This window comes from Piliocolobus tephrosceles, chromosome 8, assembly GCF_002776525.5.
Source record: "Piliocolobus tephrosceles isolate RC106 chromosome 8, ASM277652v3, whole genome shotgun sequence".
Classification (NCBI taxonomy): Eukaryota; Metazoa; Chordata; class Mammalia; order Primates; family Cercopithecidae; genus Piliocolobus; species Piliocolobus tephrosceles.
The window spans coordinates 106,160,654-106,174,356 of record NC_045441.1 but is presented as its reverse complement, the minus strand read 5'-3'; positions in this window follow the sequence as shown (position 1 = coordinate 106,174,356).

Below are 13,703 nucleotides of genomic sequence, written 5' to 3'. Positions count from 1 at the left end.
AACACGGGAGTGCACATATCTCTTCCACATACTGATTTTATACTGCTCCAACTTACTAATCCAACATACTTTGAGTATGTACCCAGAAGTGGAATTAATAGAGCATACAGTAGTTCTATTTTTAATTTTTTTGTGGAATCTCCATACTGTTTTCTATAATGGCTATACCACTTTACATTCCCACCAACAGTGTATAAGGGTTCCTTTTTCTACACATCTTCACCAACACATATTTTATCTTTTTTTTGACAATAGCCATTCTAACAGGTATGAAGTGAATCTCATTGTGGTTTTAATTTACATTGTTTTCTGGTGATTAGTGATGCTGAGTATTTTTCATATACCTGTTGACCATTTGTATATCTTCCTTTGAGAAATATTTTTTCAGGTACTTTGTCCATTTAATCAGGTTATTTATTATCTTGATATTGAGTCGTCTGAGTTCCTCATATATTTTAGGTATTAACTCCTTGTCAGATGTATAGTTTGCAAATATTTCCTCCCATCACATAGGTTGTTGCTTAATTCTGTTGATTGTTTCCTTTCATACATTGATTTGGATTTAAGCCTAAAAGAAAATGCTCAGTCATAAGAAAATAATTAGCCTAAATTTTTTTGTTTTAACCCAAATATTATTAAAGAAACTTATTTTTTATTGTTGCTATGATATAACAAAAATTATGAAATTAGCTAAAATTTAAATCCTTAAAATTTAAAATAATAACATACTAATGGGTGGTAATTGCCATTGATTAATTCTATGAAAAGTCTTCTTTCTCTCAGTGGAACTGATTATTAGAAACAGAACTCCCGTATGTATCCTTTAATAGGCTGAAGCATGTACATTTTTCCCAAATATGAAAATTAAAACTTTATTTGACATAAATTCTTCAGGCTTTTTCAGCTGAGGTCAAGTATATGAAAAGTCAGTTTAAAAGCATATTTCATAAAAATTTAGAAGTGGCAATACAGAAAGCAGTATCTTTCAGTAAAAACTTATAAATTGCCAACCAAATAATAGGGTCGATGCTATTTTTGAAGGAGATATATATATATATATATTTGAGTTGGAGTTTCACTCTTGTTGCCTAGGCTGGAGTGCAATGGCACGATCTCGGCTCTCTGCAACCACTATCACCCGGGTTCAAGCAATTCTCCTGCCTCAGCCTCCTGAGTAGCTGGGATTACAGGCGCGTACCACCACACCCAGCTACTTTTGTACTTTTAGTAGAGAGGGGGTTTCACCATGTTGACCAGGCTGGTTTCGAACTCCTGACCTCAGGTGATCCACCCACCTCGGCCTCCCAAAGTACTGGGATTATAGGCGTAAGCCACCACACCTGGCCGAATAACATGGTTTTTAACTGTGGGAAATTTACTTTCTCTTTATACTTTATATTAGAAGAATAGAAGTCATCTACATATCAGCTATCACTTCAGATATGAGGGATCATAGTGGACTCCCAGGCTACTGCTAAAAATGTCACATAAATTCCTTTTCGGAAGGATTTGACTTGATTCATATAGAAGGCAATGATGTGGTTTGTTATGTGTTTAGGAGTAAATTAGGACTTTCCCAGCCACAAAGAGCACTATAAAAGCTAGAGAAGCACCCCCAATTCTCCTTGCCATTGATGAACACCCAATGCAATGCCTTGGATTTTGAAGTCAATTATGCCCTGCTTCAAGGAGTTCTAAGCAATCTTATCAAACATTGTCAAGACCGTGTTGTAAGGGAAACATTTCTAAGGTTAGAAATAAGATTTTTAACTTTCAGAAAACAGAATAAACTCATTTCAAGTGTGATGAGTAGGATTATTTATTAGGACATATTTGTGCCTTCAAGGTAAAATACTTCAAGCAGGAAAACCAGGATTGTTGATTCCTTTCTATTTTTTTTAGGTTTCTTGCAGAACTATTTCAATTAAGATATGAAAAGAAATGACAAACTTATTTGAATATCAGTATACTAGGCTTTTTCAAGTTTTATTTTAAATGAACAAATGTGTGTAATAAAATTTATCTTTGCTTCCATGTAATTTAAAATGTCAAAGGAAATTGAGAAAATCATATTCTATAGTGTTATTTTTACTTTTGAGCTATTATTAAATTAGAATTTATATATAACGTCAATTTATGATGATGTTAGGTATTTGAAAATATTTTCTTTTCATGGAACAAACAGAAGATGTTTAAATAAATTATAAAAAAAGATATTTCACTTTACTACCAGAAAAGACTTATTGATCTACAGTTATGAAACTCATCAATGCAATTTTTAAATAAGGAAGAAAAATTCAGCTCTGATTCTCAGGTAAAACATTTAATTAAACACAGTGTTTAACACTTAAAATTTACCAGTGGGTGATTTATAGGAAAAAGTGAAATATGAAAATTATAATATCAGTTAAAGTAAACCAACTTCATACTTAAAGTAAGTGACTACTTGAAAATTTTTACCAATATTAAGAGTTCACAATACATTATAATTAGTACCTGATGCTGATATATAAATATTTAAGTATATTTATTGAAAATATACCCATTAAAAACAAAAAATTAAAATATATTTCTTTAAAAAGTTCTTTATTAAATGTCACATTCAATAAAATTAAAAACATCTCATATTTCATGAAAATTTAAAAAATCTTTTCCAAGTTTACTGTATTTACAAAGGAAAAGTTAATTTATAATTATATGTTTTTTCAAAAGCTATTCAGTAATGTCAAATAAAGTAGGTCAATGTCAAATTTATTGATAAAAATGTGTTATACAAAATTCCAATATAAATATTAAAAATATAATTGTAGGACATCTCATAGATAAGTAAAATAAAGTACTTTACAAAACCTTAAAAGTTTTTAGTACTTAAAGTTCCGATTGCTTATCCAACACTGAGTTCTACAGCACATTTGAACAATACCAGTGCTGTAGGGATATCAGTGAAAAACACACAGCCTCTGTTTTTAAATGGCCTCCGTCCAGTGGTAGAGGCAGAGCTAAATTTAGGAATGATTATATCAGCCATAGGGATTATATCAAAAACTCTAGCGTGCACAGGAGGCCTGACATTTGAAAAGATTTTAAATAGCATGCTGTCTTCTCTTGTTGCCTTATATAGAGATGCCATAAGATAGTTGTCTAATTGCAAAAAAAGTAATTGTATATTTTAGTGTGAAAAGTCTTACAGTTTTGAATATGGGAAAATACAATTTAAGACTTGCAGCTCCACACATGCAGTGCATAATAAATGCCAAGAAAACTTGTCAAGTAAATTAAAAGGCAAACTGTTGAAAGTTTCCTGTTTAGAAAACCATTATAAATTGTCTTCAATTTTGATTTAGCATTTTCTAACCTACATTGGTATTCTATCGTCTTCCTACAATGTTATTTTAATTAAATTCCTAAATGGGAAAAGCATTTTTGAAGAAAAGTTACAAAAGCATTGATGAATTTAAATACTGTGAAAATGAAACAAAATTTACATAAATGAAGCAGATGGTAAGAATAGTAATAGTATTTGAGAAAAATAATTTTCTGAAATTTGGCTACAAGTTTTCTTACAAAAAAGCAATAATTTTAGGTAACTTTATTTTTATATAATTTCATGGTTACATGGATATTGCTGAAATAGTATAAAACTTTCCATTATATTATTTTTATATTTATATTTACATCTATTATTAAATACAAATATTTATTTAAATATAAATGTTTATTTAAATGTAAATATTTAATATATTTATATAAATCTTAATATTTAATATAAATATAATAAATACATATGTATATTTCCTTGATCAAGATTTATCAATTGTTCACATTTTATCTATTTTCTACATACGTATATTTAGATAATTATAGATTTATATGTACTTACGTGCATGCCCATTATTTTGTGTAGATCATTTGAGAGTAAGTTTGAAGATATCATGCTTTATCCCTATGTAATTCACTGTGAATTTCCTAAAAACAAGGACATTTTTTTCTGAGACAGGGTCTCACTGTGTTACCCAAGCTGGAGTGCAGTAGTGTGATCATGGCTTACTGCAGCCTAGATCTCCTGCACTGAAGCGATTCTTCAGTCTCACTGAGTAGCTAGGACTATAGGTGCACGCTGCCATGCCTGGCTAATTTTTGATTTTTTGGTAGAGACAAGATCTTTCTATGTTGCCCTGATTGTTCTCAAATATCTCAGGTCAAGTGACCCTCCTCCCTCAGACTACTAAAGTGCTGGGATTTGCCTGGCCAACATTTTCCTAATGTAACCATAGTGAAGTGATCAAAATCAGTAAATGTACCTTTGTTATGATTCTACCAACTAACTCATAGTCCAAATGCAAGTTTTATCAATTATCAAAGTATAATCCTGTATAGCTATTTCTTTTTCTGGTCTAGGATCCAATCCAGGATCACAAAACAGTCAGTTGTTTTGTCTTTTCAGGCGCATATATTTAGACACTTTGTCCTCTTTCTTCATCTTTCCTGACCTTGATACTTATGAAGAACATGGGCAAATTATTTTGTGTAATATTCCATGGTTTCGATTTGAATATTTCCTCATTATTAGATGGATAATTATACATTTTTGGCAGAAGTATCACATATTTGGTTTTGCTTTCTTTCCAGTGAAACTTGTCAGGAGGCACACGATATTGATTTGCCATAATATTGTTAATTTTGACCTTGATCACTTTGATAAGATGGTGTCCACTGTGTACATACTATTAAGTTACTCCTTTCTCCTTTGTAATTAACGACTAATCTGAAAGATTTTTAACATGAAATAACTATTCTGTTATTCATCAAAATTTTACCCACTATTTGTATCTATTGATGATGTTTTAGCTCCATCATTCTTTTGACATTGTTTGTATGCTTTCCAACATAAAAAGGAGATTTTGCTTCTTCTTGTTGAATCAGTATATATTTATGAATATCTACTTTATCCACTATAGTCCATTAATCTCATTATTTCATTCAATGTACAAATGTCCCAGATTTGGCAAGTTGAATCACATTCAGGCAATTTCCTATGTTCTTCTGACATAGCCCCATTATTATTTGAGTGTTTCCTTACTTTCTGACACAAGAATTTACAGGTTTATTTTGAAATTTTCTTGCACCTTATCCTAGAATTAGCTACTTCTCTTAAGAATGATGTTTCCTTTTAGCAAAGAGTAATATTTATAATAAAAAGGTCTGAGTACTAAAAGTGCTCCATTTCTCTAAGTGTGCTTATGACTGACACATGTGGAACCTCTTAGCTAATAAACACACAACTATACACACTGTTACACATATTCAAACGCACACACACATATACAATCTATAGCTATCTGTCTCTCTAAAGGCATATGTTTCTACTGATACCTCCATTTCCAATACAAGCTCATAGAATAAGACTTATTCCTCCATATGTTCTTATTTGTAACTCATAGTGGTTTTATAATTCTACTCTCCCACCAGAATGTTTCAGAGTTAATCTTTGCCAGCATTTTATATTGTTATTCTCTTATTATTTTAGCCATTCCAGTGGTTAAATAGTGCTGTCTTATGTGGTTTAACTGCCACTTTTCAAGTGTCTAATAATGTTGAATACCTTTTTTATATGCTTGTTGGCTATTGGTATACTTTTCTTTGTGAAATATATGTTCATGTTTTGCCCACTTTCACTCAGTCATCTTTTTAATTATTGTGTTGCTTTGTACGAGTGCGTTATATTTTTTGTATTCTGTGTAGTGTTCTTTGTCAGCTGTCTCATGAATATTTTATTATAGCCTGTGGTTGACTCTTCCAATTTCTTGATGAGTAGAAATTTTTTGTTTTCATTTTAATGAAGTCTAATTTATCAACTTTTGTCTTAATCTAGAAGGTTGTTTTTTTTGTGTGTGTTCTTTTTTAGAAATTTTTGCCCACCTCCTTTTCCTTGTTTAAGCAGATAAAAGCACTTTTCCTTTTTCTTCAGATTTTATGTTTAAATGTGTGATATATCTCAAAATATTTTTTACATATGGTATAAAATAGGGAGTCATGCTTTTCCCCTATATAAATTGGTCCAGCACCATTTGTTGGAAAACCTTTCTTATTCCTCTGTTATATCTCTAGGAATGTCTGTTTAAAATCAATTGACTATATATGTATGAGTCTATTTCTCAGTTCTGTGAACAATGTACTCTTTTGGCTACTTTACTGATATTATAAAAATTGAAGTCAGATTAATTTTTCCAATTTTGTTCTTTTTCAAGCTTATTTGGCTATTTCATGTCCATCACATTTCCACATGAATTATAAAGTCATCTTGTTAATTTCTATTTTTAAAAATATTTGCTAGGATTCAACTTACCTGGTCATTTTCTATTTCTATTACCTTTCATTTTCTAACAAGAAGAGAAACAACAAAAAGTAAAATAAGAATTACTTTTACTTTTTTAAAAATTATTATTATACTTTAAGTTCTAGGGTACATGTGCATAACGTGCAGGTTTGTTACGTATGTATGCTTGTGCCATGTTGGTGTGCTGCACCCATCAACTCGTCAGCACCCATCAACTCGTCATTTACATCAAGTATAACTCCCAATGCAATCCCTCCCCATGATAGGCCCCAGTGTGTGATGTTCCCCTTCCCGAGTCCAAGTGATCTCATTGTTCAGTTCCCACCTATGAGTGAGAACATGTGGTGTTTGGTTTTCTGTTCTTGCGATAGTTTGCTGAGAATGATGGCTTCCAGCTGCATCCATGTCCCTACAAAGGACACAAACTCATCCTTTTTTATGGCTGCATAGTATTCCATGGTGTATATGGGCCACATTTTCTTAATCCAGTCTGTCACTGATGGACATTTGGGTTGATTCCAAGTCTTTGCTATTGTGAGTAGTGCCACAATAAACATCCGTGTGCATGTGTCTTTATAGCAGCAAGATTTATAATCCTTTGGGTATATACCCAGTAGTGGGATGGCTGGGTCATATGGTACTTCTACTTCTAGATCCTTGAGGAATTGCCATACTGTTTTCCATAATGGTTGAACTAGTTTACAATCCCACCAACAGTGTAAAAGTGTTCCTATTTCTCCACATCCTCTCCAGCACCTGTTGTTTCCTGACATTTTAATGATTGCCATTCTAACTGGTGTGAGATGGTATCTCATTGTGGTTTTGATTTGCATTTCTCTGATGGCCAGTGATGACGAGCATTTTTTCATGTGTCTGTTGGCTGTATGAATGTCTTCTTTTGAGAAATGTCTGTTCATATCCTTTCCCCACTTTTGGATGGGGTTGTTTGTTTTTTTCTTGTAAATTTGTTTGAGTTCTTTGTAGGTTCTGGATATTAGCCCTTTGTCTGATGAGTAGATTGCAAAAATTTTCTCCCATTCTGTAGGTTGCCTGTTCACTCTGATGGTAGTTCCTTTTGCTGTGCAGAAGGTCTTTAGTTTAATTAGATCCCATTTGTCAATTTTGGATTTTGTTGTCGTTGCTTTTGGTGTTTTAGACATGAAGTCCTTGCCCATGCCTATGTCCTGAATGGTATTCCCTAGGTTTTCTTCTAGGGTTTTTATGGTATTAGGTCTAACATTTAAGTTTCTATTCCATCTTTAATTAAATTTCGTATAAGGAGTAAGGAAAGGATCCAGTTTCAGCTTTCTACTTATGGCTAGCCAATTTTCCCAGCACCATTTATTAAATAGGGAATCCTTTCCCCATTTCTTGTTTCTCTCAGGTTTGTCAAAGATCAGATGGCTGTAGATGTGTGGTATTATTTCTGAGGACTCTGTTCTGTTCCATTGGTCTATATCTCTGTTTTGGTACCAGTACCATGCTGTTTTGGTTACTGTACCCTTGTAGTATAGTTTGAAGTCAGGTAGCGTGATGCCTCCAGCTTTGTTCTTTTGACTTAGGAATGTCTTGGCAATGTGGGGTCTTTTTTGGTTCCATATGAACTTTAAAGCAGTTTTTTCCAATTCTGTGAAGAAACTCATTGGTAGCTTGATGGGGATGGCATTGAATCTATAAATAACCTTGGGCAGTATGGCCATTTTCACGATATTGATTCTTCCTATCCATGAGCATGGTATGTTCTTCCATTTGTTTGTGTCCTCTTTTATTTCACTGAGCAGTGATTTGTAGTTCTCCTTGAAGAGGTCCTTTACATCCCTTGTAAGTTGGATTCCTAGGTATTTTATTCTCTTTGAAGCAATTGTGAATGGAAGTTCATTCCTTTTTTGGCTCTCTGTTTGTCTGTTACTGGTGTATAAAAATGCTTGTGATTTTTGCACATTAATTTTGTATCCTGAGACTTTGCTGAAGTTTCTTATCAGCTTAAGGAGATTTTGGGCTGAGACAATGGGGTTTTCTAAATATACAATCATGTCATCTGCAAACAGGGGCAATTTGACTTCTTCTTTTCCTAACTGAATACCCTTTCTTTCTTTCTCTTGCCTGATTGCCCTAGCCAGAACTTCCAACACTATGTTGAATAGGAGTGGTGAGAGAGGGCATCCCTGTCTTGTGCCGGTTTTCAAAGGGAATTTTTCCGTTTTTGCCCATTCAGTATGATATTGGATGTGGGTTTGTCATAAATAGCTCTTTTTATTTTGATATATGTTCCATCAATACCGAATTTATTGAGTGTTTTTAGCATGAAGGGCTGTTGAATTTTGTCAAAGGCCTTTTCTGCATCTATTGAGATAATCATGTGGTTTTTGTCTTTGGTTCTGTTTATATGCTGGATTACGTTTATTGATTTGCGTATGTTGAACCAGCCTTGCATCCCAGGGATGAAGCCCACTTGATCATGGTGGATAATCTTTTTGATGTGCTGCTGGATTCGGTTTGCCAGTACTTTATTGAGAATTTTTGCATCGATGTTCATCAGGGAGATTGGTCTAAAATTCTCTTTTTTTGTTGTGTCTCTCCCAGGCTTTGGTATCAGGATGATGTTGGCCTCATAAAATGAGTTAGGGAGGATTCCCTCTTTTTCTATTGATTGGAATAGTTTCAGAAGGAATGGTACCAGCTCCTCCTTGTACCTCTGGTAGAATTCAGCTGTGAATCCATCTGGTCCTGGACATTTTTTGGTTGGTAGGCTATTAATTATTGCCTCAATTTCAGAGCCTGCTATTGTCTATTCAGGGATTCAGCTTCCTCCTGGTTGAGTCTTGGGAGAGTGTAAGTATCCAGGAAATTATCCATTTCTTCTAGATTTTCTAGTTGATTTGCGTAGAGGTGTTTATAGTAGTCTCTGATGGTAGTTTGTATTTCTGTGGAGTTGGTGGTGATATCCCCTTTGTCATTTTTATTGCATCTATTTGATTCTTCTCTCTTCTCCTCTTTATTAGTCTTGCTAGTGTTCTGTCAATTTTGTTGATCTTTTCAAAAAACCAACTCCTGGATTCATTGATTTTTTTGGAGGGTTTTTTTTGTCTCTATCTCCTTCAGTTCTGCTCTGATCTTAGTTATTTCTTGCCTTCTGCTAGCTTTCGAATGTGTTTGCTCTTGCTTCTATAGTTCTTTTAATTGTGATGTTAGAGTGTCAATTTTAGATCTTTCCAGCTTTCTTTTGTGGGCATTCAGTGCTATACATTTCCCTCTACACACTGCTTTAAATGTGTCCCACAGACTCTGGTATGTTGTATCTTTGTTTTCATTGGTTTCAAAGAACATCTTTATTTCTGCCTTCATTTCGTTATGTACCCAGTAGTCATTCAGGAGCAGGTTATTCAGTTTCCATGTAGTTGAGTGGTTTTGATTGAGTTTCTTAGTCCTGAGTTCTACTTTGATTGCACTGTTGTCTGAGAGACAGTTTGTTATAATTTCTGTTCTTGTACATTTGCTTAGGAGTGCTTTACTTCCAATTATGTGGTCAATATTGGAATAAGTGTGATGTGGTGCTGAGAAGAATGTATATTCTGTTGATTTGGGGTAGAGAGTTCTGTAGATGTCTATTAGGTCTGCTTGCTGCAGAGCTGAGTTCAATTCCTGGATATCCTTGTTAACTTTCTGTCTCGTTGATCTGTCTAATGTTGACAGTGGGGTGTTGAAGTCTCCCATTATTATTGTATGGGAATCTAAGTCTCTTTGTAAGTCTCTAAGGACTTGCTTTATGAATCTGGGTGCTCCTGTATTAGGTGCATATATATTTAGGATAGTTAGCTCTTCCTGTTGAATTGATCCCTTTACCATTATGTAATGGCCTTCTTTGTCTCTTTTGATCTTTGATGGTTTAAAGTCTGTTTTATCAGAGACTAGTGTTGCAACCCTGCTTTTTTTTGTTCTCCATTTGCTTGGTAGATCTTCCTCCATCCCTTTATTTTGAGCCTATGTATGTCTCTGCATGTGAGATGGGTCTCCTGAATACAGCAGACTGATGGGTCTTGACTCTTTATCCAGTTTGCCAGTCTGTGTCTTTTAATTGGAGCATTTAGTCCATTTACATTTAAGGTTAATATTGTTATGTGTGAACTTGATCCTGCCATTATGATATTAACTGGTTATTTTACTCGTTAGTTGATGCAGTTTCTTCCTAGCCTCGATGGTCTTTACATTTTGGCATGTTTTTGCAATGGCTGGTACCGGTTTTCCTTTCCATGTTTAGGGCTTCCTTCAGGGTCTCTTGTAAGGCAGGCCTGGTGGTGACAAAATCTCTAAGCATTTGCTTATCTGTAAAGGATTTTATTTCTCCTTCACTGATGAAACTTAGTTTGGCTGGATATGAAATTCTGGGTTTAAAATTCTTTTCTTTAAGAACTTTGAATATTGGCCCCCACTCTCTTCTGGCTTGTAGAGTTTCTGCCGAGAGATCTGCTGTTAGTCTGATGGGCTTCCCTTTGTGGGTAACCTGACCTTTCTCTCTGGCTGCCCTTAAGATTTTTTCCTTCATTTCAACTTTGGTGAATCTGGCAATTATGTGTCTTGGAGTTGCTCTTCTGGAGGAGTATCTTTGTGGCGTTCTCTGTATTTCCTGAATTGGAATGTTGGCCTGCCCTACTAGGTTGGGGAAGTTCTCCTGGATGATATCCTGAAGAGTGTTTTCCAACTTCGTTCCAGTTTCCCCCTCACTTTCAGGCACCCCAATCAGACGTAGATTTGGTCTTTTTACATAATCCCATACTTCTTGCAGGCTTTGTTCATTTCTTTTTCTTCTTTTTTCTTTTGGTTTCTCTTCTCGCTTCATTTCATTCATTTGATCCTCAATCACTGATACTCTTTCTTGCAGTTGATCGAGTCGGTTACTGAAGCTTTTGCATTTGTCACGTATTTCTCATGTCATGGTTTTTATCTCTGTCATTTCGTTTATGGCCTTCTCTCCATTAATTAGTCTAGCTGTCAATTCTTCCACTCTTTTTTCAAGATTTTGAGTTTCTTTGCGCTGGGTATATAATTCCTCCTTTAGCTCTGAGAAGTTTGATGGACTGAAGCCTTCTTCTCTCATCTCGTCAAAGTCATTCTCCATCCAGCTTTGATCCATTGCTGGCGATGAGCTGTGTTCCTTTGGAAGGGGAGATGCGCTCTTAATTTTTGAATTTCCAGCTTTTCTGCCCTGCTTTTTCCCCATCTTTTTGGTTTTATCTGGTCTTTGATGATGGTGACGTACTGATGGGGTTTTGGTGTGGGTGTCCTTCCTGTTTGTTAGTTTTCCTTCTAACAGTCAGGACCCTCAGCTGTAGGTCTGTTGGAGATTGCTTGAGGTCCACTCCAGACCCTGTTTGCCTGGGTGTCAGCAGCACAGGGTGCAGAAGATAGAATATTGCTGAACAACGAGTGTACCTGTCTGATTCTTGCTTTGGAAACTTCCTCTCAGGGGTGTACTCCACCGTGTGAGGTGTAGGGTGTCGGTCTGCCCCTAGTGGGGGATGTCTCCCAGTTAGGCTACTCAGATGTCAGGGACCCACTTAAGCAGGCAGTCTGTCCATTCTCAGATCTCAACCTCTGTGTTGGGAGATCCACTGCTCTCTTCAAAGCTGTCAGACAGAGTCGTTTGCCTCTGCAGAGGTTTCTGCTGCTTTTGTTGTTGTTGTTTTTGTTGTTGTTTAGCTGTGCCCTGTCCCCAGAGGTGGAGTCTACAGAGACAGGCAGGCCTCCTTGAGCTGCTGTGAGCTCCACCCAGTTCGAGCTTCCCAGTGGCTTTGTTTACCTACTTAAGCCTCAGCAATGGCAGGTGCCCCTCTCGCAGCCTGGCTGCTGTCTTGCCCTTAGATCGCAGACTGCTGTGCTAGCAATGAGGGAGGCTCCGTGGGCATGGGACCCTCCCGACCAAGTGTGGGATATAATCTCCTGGTGTGCCCGTTTGCTAAGACGTTTGGTAAAATGTAGTGTTGGGGTGGGAGCTACCCTATTTTCCAGGTGTTGTGTGTCTCCATTCCCCTGGCTAGAAAAAGGGATTCCCTTCCCCCTTGCACTTCCCAGGTGAGGTGATGCCTTGCCCTGCTTCAGCTCTAGCTGGTCGGGCTGCAGCAGCTGACCAGCACCCATTGTCTGGCACTCCCTAGTGAGATGAACCCAGTACCTCCGTAAAAAATGCAGAAATCACCTGTCTTCTGTGTCGCTCGCGTTGGGAGCTGGAGACTGGAGCTGTTCCTATTCGGCCATCTTGCCGAATTACTTTTACTTATATCTAAATTTAAGGAATTTTTTTTCAATGTGTCCCAAGACCTTTGAATAAAGCCTTCTTTAAGATTTTCAAATTTTATACAGTGACAGGAACACATATTGGTTGGAAAATGTAAAGGTATCATAGAATGTCTAAATATCATTAGCAGTCATCTCTAACTTCTGTTTCCTCAATGTAATTTCAGAGGCAGAATAGTTTATGCCAATATTATTTTTAAACTGCTTTCTAAGTTTAGGGAAAATGTGATTGAAAAATTGTTTTTAAGAAATATTTTTGACAGAATTAATATTGGACTGTTATGTTAAGAATTCATTCTTCAGAATTAAGAAGTTAATTCAATAAGTAAAACAGAAAGGTAGTTAAGAAAGATAACTTTTTCATATAAATAACCTTGTGATTTCAATATTCCTCTTGGTTAATATGTAGGTCTCAAATCATATAACAACCCAAACAAACAACACTAGTCAGCAAAAGCCTATATAAGAACTATCCATAATGTGTTTCACTTGATATGATCTTTTCCCAAAATTTCCTGTTCCCAATACTGCTAAGGAAAGTGTCTTTTTAAATGAGGACCTAAAAACTTAGATCAAAACTTCAAAAAGACGGGGATGCCATGAGCAGAGCTATTCATGGCAGCTTTAGATCCTAAACATTCAAACCAAATCCTGCCTTCTCTTCTATCCTTTTGCTGTCCTGATAGTTCTAGAATAATAACATCACAGGAACAGGACAATGGAAACTTAAAAGTCATACAGCTTGTTAATTCCAAATGCTTCTCCAATAGCTATATCACAATAAAATTTTTGGTGCCATGGAGAAAATAAGAAAAGTTAGAACAAAGTGGTAAATCTTTCATAAAGTTAAATTTATTTATCTTTATATTCTGTACCCTTTTTGCTTTTATGATATTAAAATATATTTGACTTCATGAAGTTATAATGAAATTGTGAAATAGATATAGATATACATATATACTTAGTTGTTAAAATGCAAAGTTGGTTGTAGATCACTAAATGTTGGAGAGGTAATATTGTGAAAGCCCTGGAGCTTCTGATTTTTAACACAGGCTTTCTCTTTCCTGAGTGAATG